The 14,145-nt window shown below is 39.7% G+C and overlaps 1 long non-coding RNA gene across 1 annotated transcript; it reads right to left on the reverse strand.

The window, feature by feature from the left end:
* Positions 1-8,472: 8,472 nt before the first annotated feature.
* Positions 8,473-11,897, reverse strand: LOC108699575. The gene is made up of 3 exons (XR_001932817.2): positions 11,699-11,897; positions 10,756-10,840; positions 8,473-8,681 (listed from the first exon to the last, which is right to left on the reverse strand). It is a non-coding gene; the product is annotated as an uncharacterized LOC108699575 (long non-coding RNA).
* Positions 11,898-14,145: the final 2,248 nt, after the last annotated feature.

Below are 14,145 nucleotides of genomic sequence, written 5' to 3' on the forward strand. Positions count from 1 at the left end.
GGGGAATCTTCACAAAGAATTTATTCCATTAAACAATTCACCCCATTTCTCTCTTGAAGGTGTTGTTCACCTTTAATTGAGTTTTAGTATGATGTAGAGAGTGATATTCTGAGACAATTTGCAGTTGGTTTTCACTCCTTATTATTTATGCTTTTTAAGCTATTTCACTTTTATTTCACCAATGTCATTGCTAGGAATCCAATTACCCTAGCAACCATGCTAATTTGAATAAGAGACTGGAATATGAATATGAGAGGACCTGAATTGAAAGATGAGTAATAAAAAGTAGCAATAACATTTGCAGCCTTACAGAGCATTTGTTTATTAGATGGCATCAGTGATCCCCCATTAGAAAGCTGAAAAAAGTCAGAAGAAAGCAAATAATTAAAACCTATAAAAAAAAATAATGAAGTTTAGTTGAAAAGTTGCTTAGAATTAGTCTATAACATTCTATAACATATATTCTATAACATACTAAAATTTGACTTAAAGGTGAACCACCCCTTAAAGTACAATTGCCTATTTTCTGGTCATTCAAGGAGGTAGGATCAAGTTCAACAAGTGACAACAAATAAAAAAATTGTATTATACAGTGCCTTGCAAAAGTATTGACCCCCTTGGTATTTTTCATCTTTTGTTGCCTCACAACCTGGAATTAAAATGGATCGTTTGAGAGTTTGCCCCTTTTCATTTACAGAACATGCCTACAACTTTGAAGATGCATATTTTTTTTTTTTGTGAAGCAAACAGCAAATAGGACAAACTAACAGAAATCTTCAGCGTGCACAACTGTTCACCCCCCCTGAAGTCAGTACTTTGTAGAGCCACGTTTTGTGGCAATTACAGCTGCAAGTTGCTTTGGATAAGTCTCTATTAGGGATGCACAGAATCCAGGATTCAGTTTGGGATTTGGCCAGGATTTGGCCTTTATTCAGCATCCTTCTGCCCGGCCAAACTGAATCTGAATCCTAATTTATTCTAATGCAAATTAGGGGCGGGGAGAGAAACAACAAAACAAGGAAGTAAAAAAAATTCTCCCTTCCCACCCCTTATTTGCATATGCAAATCGGGATTTGAATTCGGTTAGGTATTCGGCCGAAACTTTCGCGAAGGATTCAGGGGTTCGGCCAAATCCAAATTAGTGGATTCGGTGCATCCCTAGTCTCTATGAGCTTGCCACATCTTGCCACTAGGGTTTTTGCCTATTCCTCAAGGCAAAATTGCTCCAGCTCCTTCATGTTGGATGGTTTTCGCTTGTGAACAACAATCTTCAAGTCTGACCACAGATTCTCAATTGGATTGAGGTCTGGACTTTGACTAGGTCATTCCATCACATTTAAATGTTTCCCCTTAACCCACTCGAGTGTTGCTTTAGCTGTATGCTTAGGCCATTGTCCTGCTGGAAGGTGAACCTCCGTCCCAGTCTCAAATCATAGACTGACATAGGTTTTGCTCAAGAATATCCCTGTCTTTAGCACCATCCATCTTTCCCTCGACTCAGACCAGTTTCCCAGTGCTGAAAAACATCCCCCCAGCATGATGCTGCCACTACCATGTCTCACTGTGGCGATTGTGTTCTTGGGGTGATGGGATGTGTTGGGTTTGTGCCAGACATAGCATTTTCTTTGGTGGTCGAAAAGTTCTCATATGACCAGAGCACCTTCCTCCATACATTTGGGGAATCGCCCACATGCCTTTTGGCAAACTCAAAAGTGCCTTCTTATTTTTAACTTTAAAGGGATACTATCACGGGAAAAAAAACTTTTTCAAAATGAATCAGTTAATAGTGCTGCTCCAGCAGAATTTTGCACTGAAATCCATTTCTCAAAAGAGCAAACAGATTTTTTTATATTCAATTTTGAAATCTGATATGGGGCTAGACATATTGTCAATTTCCCAGCTGCCCCAAGTCATGTGACTTGTGCTCTGATATACTTCAATCACTCTTTACTTCTGTACTGCAAGTTGGAGTGATATCACCCCCTCCCTTCCCCCCCCCAGCAGCCAAACAAAAGAACAATGGGAAGGTAACCAGATAACAGCTCCCTGGCACAAGATATCAGCTGCCTGGTAGATCTAAGAACAACAATCAATAGTAAAAACCCATGTCCCACTGAGACACATTCAGTTACATTGAGAAGGAAAAACAGCAGCCTGCCAGAAAGCATTTCTCTCCTAAAGTGCAGGCACAAGTCACATGAATTGGGACAGCTGGGAAATTGACAAAATGTCTAGCCCCATGTCAGATTTCAAAATTGAATATAAAAAAATCTGTTTGCTCTTTTGAGAAATGGATTTCAGTGCAGAATTCTGCTGGAGTAGCTCTATTAACTGATGTGTTTTGGAAAAAACATGTTTTCTGGTGACAGGATCCATTTAAGTAATGGCTTTCCGTTCACTCTTCAATAAAGCCCAGCTCTATGGAGTGTATGGCTTATTGTGGTCCTATGGACAGAAACTCCAGTCTCTGCTGTGGAACTCTGCAAACTCCTTCAGGGTTTCCTTTGGTCTCTGTGCTGCCTCTCTGATTAATGCCCTCCTTGCCCGGTCTTGTTTGATGGGTGGCCCTCTCTTGGCAGGTTTGTTGTGGTTCCATTGTCAGAAAAGGTGTGACACTTAGGGGCACATTTACTTTACTGCTCGAGTGAAGGAATAGAATAAAAAATACTTCGAATTTCAAAGTATTTTTTTGGCTACTTCGACCACGACTTTGACTTCCAATCGAAGAACCTAAAACCTAGGCTTTCTAGCCAATTTGTGATCGAAGAAAAATCGTTCGATCGATGGATTAAAATCCTTCGAATCGATCCTTTGATCGTTGATCGTTCGATCGAACAAATAGCGCTAAATCCTTCGACTTCGATAGTCGAAGGACTTTACTTCGACGGTCGAATATCGAGGGTTAATTAACCCTCGATATTCGACCCGAAGTAAATGTGCCCCTTAGATTGCACACAAGTGGACTTCATTTGACAATTTATTTTTTTTTTACTTAAATTTTTTCCTTTTTATTAATTTTCAAGTTACAAAATTGAAGAAAGAAAAAGAGAGAGAAAAAAAATACATAAATTCCTGTACACAATAATTTTAAGAAATAGAGATCATCAGGAAGGAACATTACATCCTATACGATTAAAATCCATCAATTCATATAATTCCCCCTTCCCTTCTATAGTGTTGTTGAGGGACATATACCAGGGTTGTTATAGGAACCCAATACCAATATTATTATTTATTATTGTTATAGGAACCCAATACCAATATTATTTTATGAAAGTGCCCGTGAAACTATATGAGATAGGTGCCTGTGCATTATTGAGGATAAATACCAGTGTTATTGGGGGGATTAAGTGTACTTGTTGTTTTATAGGGCTTGTATCAATATTGTTCTTATTTTAATTTTTATTTTAAGGGCCGCAGGTCCGTACTAAAAAAAAAGGGGGGGGTAAGTGCCCATGTTCCCATAGAAACAAGTGCCAGTGCTTTTAAGGGAACCAAGTGCCCGTGTTATTTTTAAATATATTATTTAAAAAAACAAGTGATCATGTTATATTTCATTTCACTAATTATGTGACTTTTGAAGGTAATTGGTTGCACCAGGATTTTTTAGGGGCTTCATGGCAAAGGGGGTGAATACATATGCACATGGCAATTTTCAGTTTTTTTTATTTTTTTTATATAATTCTCTTTTATATATATTTTTCTGATGTCACTTCACCAACTTAGCCTATTTTGTGCAGATCCATCACATAAAATAAGATTAAGATACATTAAAATTACAGGTTGGAATGTAACAAAATAGGTAAAAAAAGGGGGGTGAATACTTTTGCAAGGCACTGTATGTACCCTTTTTTGGGGTGCCAGTAGATGTTCTATCCCTAATTATTCTTCATTGCATCCCATCTTATGCATTTCTCCTTCACATATCATCTTTTTTGCTCCTGCAAACTTAAAGGAGTGGTTTGCCTTTACATATTGGGGCCAATTCATTAACTTCGAGTGAAGGATTCGAAGTAAGAAAACTTCGAATTTCGAAGTATTTTTTGGGCTACTTCGACCATCGAATGGGCTACTTCGACCTTCGACTACGACTTCGAATCGAACGATTCAAACTAAAAATCGTTCGACTATTCGACCATTCGATAGTCGAAGTACTGTCTCTTTAAGAAAAAACTTCGACCCCCTAGTTCGCCATCTAAAACCTACTGAACCCAATGTTGCCTAAGTTTTTTTGGTCGAAGGATAATCCTTCGATCGTTGGATTAAAATCCTTTGAATCGTTCAAATCGAAGGATTTAATCGTTCAAATCGAACGATTATTCCTTTGATCGTTCGATCGCAGTTTTTGCGCTAAAATCCGAATCCGAATATCGAAGTCGAAGGATTTTAATTCCCAGTCGAATATCAAGGGTTAATTAACCCTCGATATTCGACCCTTGGTGAATTTGCCCCTAACTGTTAGAATGTTATAGGATGGGTAATTTTTAGCAACTTTTCCAATGCCTTTCATTTGTATAGTTTTTGATTTATTTGCCTTATTCTTCTGACTCTTTCCAACTTTCAACTGACCCTATCTAAAAAGCAAATGCTCTGTAAGGCTACAAATGTAATGCTATTGTTTTTTATTACTCATCTTTCTATTCAGTCCCTCCCCTATTCATTTTCCAGTCTCTTCAAAATCAATGCATGGTTGCTAAGGTAATTTTGATCCCAGCAACCAGATTGATGAAATAGCAAACTGGAGAGCTGCTGAATAAAAAAGCTAAACAATTCTAAAACACGAATAATAAAAAATGAAAACCAGTTGCAAATTATCTCAGAATATCACTCTCTGGGGGTCATTTATAAAGTTTGCGCATAAATTTTTCCCAAATGGTTGTATTGCCCATGTTTTTTCCTGAAAGCTAAAACATTGCACTGCTCTGCCCGTCTTTTGGGTTTTTGCAAATTTGCATTGTGAATAAATTATCGCAAATGGCGGGCAAGCGAGACACGAGTCTGCGCAAGCGCACCCAATGTGCGAGGTTGTTGTGCGCGAAAATAGCTTTGACAGTAACTTACATTCGCACTTTGCGAAACTGTTTTGTGAATATTTTCTCTGCCACTAAAAAGTTGTGGCGTAATTCAGTCGCAGAGTGTGAATATAATTATTTGCAATTTGTGATTTCTGACATATTTAAAAAGCTCTTATAGACATTCGCATTGTGAAAAAAAATTGCAATTCTGTTTGCACCCTCTTATTCAGCTTTATAAATATAACCATGTGCAGGGCAAATATATTCACTATGCGAACCAATCTGCCTTGCGCAAAGTTTCTAAATGACCCCCTCTAAATCATACTAAAAGTTAATTTAAAGGCGAACAACCCCTTTAATCTTAGAGTGCAATGAAGAATAAAGGCACAGGGTGTAGTTATCAGTGGATTAAACATATAAATCAGTTGCCAGTAAGCCATTTTTCTTATAAACGCACACATCAATAAGGGGCACATTTACTATGGGTCGAATATCGAGGGTTGATTAACCCTCGATTTTCGACCATCGAAGTTAAATCCTTCGACTTCGAATATCGAAGTCAAAGGATTTACCGCATTTCGTTCGATCGAACCATCGAAGGAAAAATCGTTCGATTCGAAGGATTTTAATCCATCGATTGAAGGATTTTCCTTTGATCAAAAAAAGCTTAGAAAGCTTATGGGGAAGGTCCCCATAGGCTAACATTGGTGCTCGGTAGGTTTTAGGTGGCGAAGTAGGTGGTCGAAGTTTTTTTTAAAGAGACAGTACTTCGACTATCGAATGGTTGAATAGTCTAATGATTTTTAGTTCGAATCGTTCGATTCGAAGTCGAAGTCAAAGGTCGAAGTAGCCAATTTGATGGTCGAAGTAGCCAAAAAAAACTTCGGAAGTATTTTTCATTCTATTCCTTCACTCGAGCTAAGTAAATGTGCCCCTAAGACAAGAGGCACAATTATATAACCACAACATGATAACGTTATATGGGATAAGATGTATCTTATCCCATATAACGTTATCATGTTGTGGTTATATAATTGTGCCTCTTGTCTTAGGGGACATTTCAGATCAGGAAAATAATATTTGTACTTGGATATAGAGAACTGGCTGAGGGACGTATTGCAGGGAGTGCTGGGAAATGCAACAACCAAACAAAAGACATTTGGGAATTACTTAGATAGCCGTTGGCTAATCATATCCAGTTCCCTAAGGCTGCAGGTTCCTCAGTGGACATCTAACACTGGATACTCACAGCAATCGCTTCCCCACTCCCAAATACAGACTTTATTAAAAATGAAGGACAGACCACAGATCACACAGTAAAGTATTCCACTCACATGGCCTTTTATCAACTGTTATCAGATCGACAAAGGCCGGAAATATTGCAGTTTGATCTGTTCTGCAATTTATTTTTAATGAAGTTCTACTGCAATATCTGTTATGACATTGCTCCTCTGTGCCTGGTGCTGCAAGCTGATAAGCAGCAAAAAACAGAAAAGACCCTTAGAGCAAAGTTTTTCATTTTGTTTTGGTTCAAGGGCCAATGTTTAAGGACCAACTGTTGGTTTGGGCCCCCTTAGCTCATGATATACAGCAGTTAAGAACTAAAGCCTTAATAAAGACGTAGCTAGAAATGTTGTACATTATATTTTGGGCTTCTCTACCAGCCCAAGGCAACCCCAGCAGTATAGATCTATGTCTCCAAAGATGCCCCAGTAGCTCCCCATCTTCTTTTCTGCTGATTCACTGCACATGCTCTGTGCTGCTGTCACTTACTGAGCTTAGGGACACACTCGCAATATACAGTACACATAGAATAGAAATGTCACAATATAAGGCTGATTAGTAATTAATACAGATAATTACTACATGGCAGCACAGAAACCAGTGCAATTAGCATCAGAATTTAATAATCAGCAAACCTGTAGCATCAGCTTATATTACAGACCAACCTCATTTTCTGCTGGATAATTAGTGACTAGCCCTAAGCTTAGTTTCTCAACAGCTGCTCAGAGCCCACTGAGCATGTGAGTGTCACAGACACTTTCCAAGATGGTGACCCCCTGTGACAAGTTTGAAGTCCTGGATCATTGCTGCTATTGACAAGCTGAAACTTTAGGCTGGTGCAAGTTCAGTATATAAAATATGCCATTTTTAGCCATATTCATTTTTAGGGTTTAGTTCTCCTTTAACTCCTGCCTGCCTTTTTTCCAACAAGCCTCCTGCTAGCTCTATAAACACCATGACAAGGAGCCCCTGAGACTCTATTATGGTCCACTAGTTGGTGAGATGGGGAATGGGAGATGGTATTGACATAGGCCAGAGATCACTCCTACTTATAAATAGGAAAGAACTTTACATAAAAAAGAATGAAAATATAAATAATAAAAAGTGTAAACAAAGGGTTATTTTCTGGCTCATTAAGGATAAGAGATGGAAATCCCTTTCTCGTTTATGCTGCTGTACTTCCACGTGAGTGTGAAAGCTCCTCAATACAGTTCTTCAGTAGAGATGTTGGGAGGTGAACAATTGTTCTCCTCTGTTGAATAATGGTGACCACAGTTGGGGTCTTCCCCCTCCAAGGACAGGGGAGCTAAGTGGAGCTCGGTTGAAGAAATAATTCTACACTCCACTCTCCAAAACCCGCCCGCCCGCGTGCACAACTACTGTTTTTTGGGCTAATTCGACCATCGAATGGGCTACTTCGACTTTCAACTACGACTTCGAATCGAAGGATTCGAACTAAAAATCGTTCGACTATTCGACCATTCGATAGTCGAAGTACTGTCTCTTTAAGAGAAAACTTCGACCCCCTAGTTCGCCATCTAAAACCTACCGAACTCAATGTTAGCCTACGGGGAAGGTCCCTATAGGCTTGCCTAAATTTTTTTGGTCGAAGGATAATCCTTCATTCGTTGGATTAAAATCCTTAGAATCATTCGATCGAATGATTATTCCTTCGATCGTACGGTCGAACTATTTGCGCTAAAATCCTTCGACTTCGATATTCGAAGTCGAAGGATTTTAATTCCCAGTCGAATATCGAGGGTTAATTAACCCTCGATATTCGACCCTTGGTGAATCGGCCCCCAAAGCTACCGAAGTGGACCTTCCACAGCACTTTTCTAAGGTTTTTTTTGATCGAATAGAAATCCTTTGAGCGTTCGATTCAAACTATTTAATCGTTCGATGGAACGATTTCTGTTTGATCGATTGAATACGCCAAAAATCCTTCGACTTCAATATTCGAAGTCGAAGGGTTTTAATGCGAGGGTCGAATTTCGAAGTTTTTTTAACTTCGAAATTCGACCCTTGGTAAATCTGCCCCTTAAAGTCATAAATAGTCGCTTACCAAGAAGTTATTATTTATCAGTCCCCTTGTCTTGTTCAACTGTTTGCTACAGACGCTGAGCAGTAGAAAGTCGATCCTCCATCTTGGTTCCACACACACTCACAGATGTCAATTTTTGATCAATTTATTCAGGCTTCCTCAAAATGTGGGGTGGCAATTAAAATTCTTTAAAAAGTTCTCGGGGTGGAGTTGGTCGGTATAATATAACATCGGTTGGCTTCGAAGAGATACATTTTCTTCAGCAGCAGGAACGGCACACGGAGAGGGATGAATAGAGGCCTAATGTCTTTCCTCCTCGGGGCATCCCAGTCTATTGTCTGTTAAAGAAAAAATACCAATTATATATATTACTTTATCCTCTGTTCATAAGAATAAGAAACTGGAATATGAATAGAAATATTCTACAAAGTAGTAAAAACAACTTGTAGCCTTACAAAGCATTTATTTTTTAGATGGGTCAGTGACCCCGTGTGGAAGCTGTCAGAAGAAGGAAAATAATTTGAAAACTATTAAAAAATTAAGGCCAATTGAAAAGTTGCTTAGCATTAGCCATTCTATAAGATATGACAAGTTAACTTAAAGGGGTGGTTCACCTTTACATTAACTTTTAATATAGAATGGCCAATTCTAAGCAACTTTTCATGTGGTCTATATTATTTATTTTTTATATTAACTGATTTGACTTTTTCTTTCCAGCTTTGAAATGGGGGTCACTGACCCCATCTAAAAAAAACGAATGCTCTGTAAGGCAACAAATGTATTGTTATTGCTACCGATACTTGTTATAACTCATTTTCTATTTGGCCCTCTCCTATTTGTATTTTAGCCTCAATACATGGGTCATTTGGACCCTAGCAACCACATTACTGAAATTGCAAACTGGAGATCTGCTGAATAAAAAGCTAAATAACAAAAAAAACACAAAAAATGAAAACCAGTTGCAAATTGTCAGAATATCACTCTCTACATCACACTAAAAGTTTAAGTTTCCATTTAAAGATTATCCCCTTTGAAGGTGAACCACCTCTCTAAGGGGCAAATTCACTAAAGGACGAAGCACCTAACGCTACCGTTAATTCGCCAGCATAGCGCATTTTCATTAATTCGCCGATTCACTAACGGACGCTGGCGTAAATTCGCTAGTGTTACTTCGCACCCTTATGCCTGGCGAATTTGCGCAACGGACGTTACTACGCAAATTCACTGACGAGCGCATTTTTCTGAACGCTACCTTTAAAGGTGGCCATACACGGGCCGATAAAAGCTGCCAACAGACCGTGTCGGCAGCTTATTGGCCCGTGTATGGGGGCCCCCGACAGGCTTCCCCGATCGAGATCTGGCCGAAAGTCGGCCAGATCTCGATCGGATGGGATTAAAAATCCCGTCGGATCGCGGCCGCATCTGTTCGTTGATGCGGTCCCGCGATCCGACCGCCCGTTTGGCGAACGCTAGGATCCGATCGTTGGGCCCTAGGGCCCACGATCGGATCAGCCCGATATTGCCCACCTCAAGGTGGGCATATCGGAGGGAGATCCGCTCGTTTGGCGACATCGCCAAACGAGCGGATCTATCCGTGTATGGCCACCTTTACGCCAGACTTCCTTCGCCACCTCAGACCAGGCGAAGTGCAATAGAGTAGATAGGGATCGCTTCAAAAAAAGTTAAAACATTTTCTAAGTCCCAAAAAACGCTGGCATTTTTCTTTTTTTATGGGTGATAGGCTGAAAAAGATTGAAAAAATTTTTGGGGCTCCCCTCCTTCCCCCCTACATTTCCTAACTCATGGCAACTTATATTATACAGTGGGCACATGTGTAGGGCAAAATAAAAATTTTACTTGCTGTTTTGAAGGTTTCCCAGGCTTGTGTAGTGATGCTTTGTAACTTCAATATTGCGCCGTATGCAAATTAAGCATCGCTAGCGTAACTTTGCTTTGCTTGGCCAATTAACGCTAGCGCAACTTCGCAACTTTATGCTTCCCCTGAACGCAACTTCGGATTTTAGTGAATTTGCGTAGCGCTGGCGAAAAAAATCTGTTTCAAATTAATTGGATCGCGGAAAAACTTTATAAAATCGAGCAAAAACCCAAATTGCTCTAGTTTTTCGTTTTTTCTCCCACATCTCTCAATTTTGGTATAGGTGCCTCTCCCACTGACAGAACCTAGACAAGTCTAAGATGGTGGATTTTTGAAATTGGGCTTTTTGCAGCATCAGGGGATAATACATTTTGAAAAATTCGAGTTTTCTAGGGAAAAAACTAAATATTTTTTAGATTTTACCTTCAGGACTTTAATACATTTTCCCCATTAATCTAGTTCCACCTCCCAAAATATTAACCCTCTGTACAGTAATACTGGGCAATAGGGGGTTAGTAATTCCTGAAATACTTTACCTTCAGATTTCTTGGCTTCTTGAACCAGAATAAATCTCACGCATTTTGGAGCATTCTGGGTATTATCTAAACTGCTTCTACATTCCTATACAAGATAAAACATTAACAAATCAATATTCTGGATGAAGACAATTATTCATAAGTCAAATGGATACTGTCATGGGAAAACATGTTTTTTTCAAAATTAATCAGTTAATAGTGCTGCTCCAGCAGAATTATGCACTGAAATCCCTTTTTCAAAAGAGCAAACAGATTTTTTTAGATTTAATTTTGAAATCTGACATGGGGCTAGACATATTGTCAGTTTCCCAACGGCCCCAGTCATGTGACTTGTGCTCTGATAAACTTCAGTCACTCTTTACTGCAAACTGGAGTGATATCACCCCTCCCTCCCCCGCCCAGCAGACTAATAACAGAACAATGGGGAGGTAACAAGATAGCAGCTCCCTAACACAAGATAAGAGCTCCCTGGTAGATCTGAGAACAACACTCAGTAGTAAAAGCCAAGTCCCACTGAGACTGATTCAGTAAGAGTAGGAGAAATAACAGCCTGCCAGAAAGTAGTTCCATCCTAAAGTGCAGGCACAAGTCACATGACAGGGGCAGCTGGGAAACTGACAATATGTCTAGCCCCCTGTCAGATTTCAAAATGAAATATGAAAAAATTTGTTTGCTCTTTTGAGAAATTTTCTGTATTATCTGCAAAAATAAGACCAAATTATATAAGCAAGAGCAGGAAAGTTCTGTACAACTTATATATAATGTAAGGATTTTCTACAAGTGTTGCTAAGAGTAGCCCTCTGAGCATATGCAATTTACATTAACTGCCACTTTATAATCCCTTGGATATTACATATTAGTCCCTCTGTGGCTGAATCACACTGATTTATAATTGGGGGGAATATACATTATAATGTACATTATCATTGCTCATATAACATACCTGGAGTATCTATAGCTTCTCTTTCCAGTTTCCAATATAATTGATGGATGGTTTTAATAATGTAACTTTAAACAGAATGTGCTTATACAGCAGGGAAAATAAGTATTGAACACGTCAGTGGTTTTCACAGTAGATATATTTCTAATGGAGCTATTGACATGAAATTTACAGCAGATGTTCGTAACAACCCAAGTAATCCGCACCTACAAAAAAATCAAAATAAATAAGTCCATAAGTTATTATGTTATGTGTAGAAAAGTGGAATGACACAGTGGGGCTCATTTCTAAACTTCGCGCAGGGCAGATTTGGTTGCAAAGTGAATATATTTGCCCTGCGCATGGTTACATTTATAAAGCTAAATAAGAGTGTGCAAACAGAATTGCAATTTTTTTTCACAATGCGAATGTCTATAAGAGCTTTTTAAATATGTCAAAAATCACGAATATTTATGTGCACACTCTGCGACTGAATTACAAAAGTGCGAATTTAAGTTACTGTCAGTGCTATTTTCACACACAACAACCGTGCACATTGGGTGTGCTCAGTGGCGTAACTTCAGATGCCAGGGCCCCCCTGCAAAACATTTTTTAGGGCCCCCTCTGCACAAAATAGTGGGAGAATTTCATGTATAATATCCCCAGAACTATAGAATGAGAGCAAAGTGTCAATTTCACATGCAAATACCCCAGAACTATAGAAGGGTGGTAAAGTGTCAATTTCACATACAAATACCTCAGAACTACAGAAGGATGGCAAAGTTTCAATTTTGCATCTCTCTCTGTAAAGGCTGTGAGCAAACTTAGGGGCTGAAGTAAGACCATGCCCACTTTGAATATATAGATAGCAAGGCATATCTATTTTAGCTCTTCCTCTAAACCTCTTCCTATAAATCTCATTATTCTAAAAAAAAAAAAAAAATCACTAATGCAATTTCATTTATAATATAAAACACTAAGCAGAATGAATGCAGTGGCAATTTCATGTAAAATACCCCCAGAATTCATATACAGATAGCACGGTAGCAATTTTAATTATAAATACCACCAGAACTCATAGCAAGATGACACTGTGGTGGATTCATATATAAAAACCTCCGCACATATATTAAAATAAATATCAAATTTCCATGGGTTAAAAATTAAAATGGCTAATGACAGCTATGAAATAGTTCAAGCCCAATTCCTTACCAGTTATCTCCCTGTGCTGAGACGGAAGGATGGGGGTCACTGAGCCAACAATTAGCTTTTTAGCAATTCCATAGCCCAGCTTACACAGCCAGTGTGGGCTGGAAATGTCCTTGTGCTATCCAACTTCTTTGCTACAGAGGGCCGGAATTTTTCTGGTCTACATGGTGGAGGGCCGATAATGGAAACCAGTGTTAGTCACTCCATGTTATAGACCATACCCACGATTAGGGATGGGCGAATTTGACCCATTTCGTTTCGCCAAAAATTCGCCGCCGAGTCACAGTGTCCCCCCCACAGAAATTCCGAGGTACAATGTTCCCCCCCACATAAATACTGAGGCACAGTGCCCCCCCACACACAGAAATTATGAGTCACAGTGCCCCCCCCCCACACAGAAATTCAGAGGCATAATGTCCCCCCCTACAGAAATTCCGAGACACAGTGCCCCCCCTACAGAAATTCCAAGGCACAGTGTTCCCCCCTACAGAAATTCGAGGCACAGTGTCCCCCCCTACAGAAATTCCAAGGCACAATCTTCCCCCCCTACAGAAATTCCAAGGCACAATGTTCCCCCCCTATAGAAATTCGAGGCACAGTGTCCCCCCTACAGAAATTCCAAAGCACAGTACCCCCCCCTACAGAAATTCTGAGGCACAGTGTCCCCCCTCACCCTACAAACATCCAGCGACACAATGAACTCGAGAAAACCTAAGGTAGAGGTAACAACGTGTACCAAATGTACAATACAAGTTGCAGGTCTTGTCAAGAGTCCACAGCCCACCACTAGAACCATTACCTCTTTCCCAAGCTTGAATTTGATGCTCAGCTCAGTAATAGGAAATTCCTCAGTGGAGCGGTCACATGGTACGATCACATGACCGTGACGTCAGGTCCATTCTAAAGATAGGAACTAGCCACTACCCTGACTGAAGATGTGATGCCAGACTTGCTGCATCATCAATCACTGTGTGTGGTGTTAAAAAAAAAACTTTGTGTAGTACAAAATGTTACCTCACCTCACACTGTTGCACAAAGCGCACACAGTGATTGATGATGCAGCAGGTCTGGCACAGATCTTTACAGATTCTTCTGCTTTTGAACTTCCTGTGTGGGGGGAGGAAGAAGATCAATTACTAACAGCTTGTCCTGGCTACCTTCATGATGCGGGGGGACGAAATCAGCCTACCGGCCTTCTTATATATTTATCATTTTTCCCTATTAATAACATTGGGATCAACCATAATTTTTACCGGCCCGGT

The sequence above is a fragment of the Xenopus laevis genome, chromosome 8L (genome assembly GCF_017654675.1).
Source record: "Xenopus laevis strain J_2021 chromosome 8L, Xenopus_laevis_v10.1, whole genome shotgun sequence".
NCBI classification, from domain to species: Eukaryota; Metazoa; Chordata; class Amphibia; order Anura; family Pipidae; genus Xenopus; species Xenopus laevis.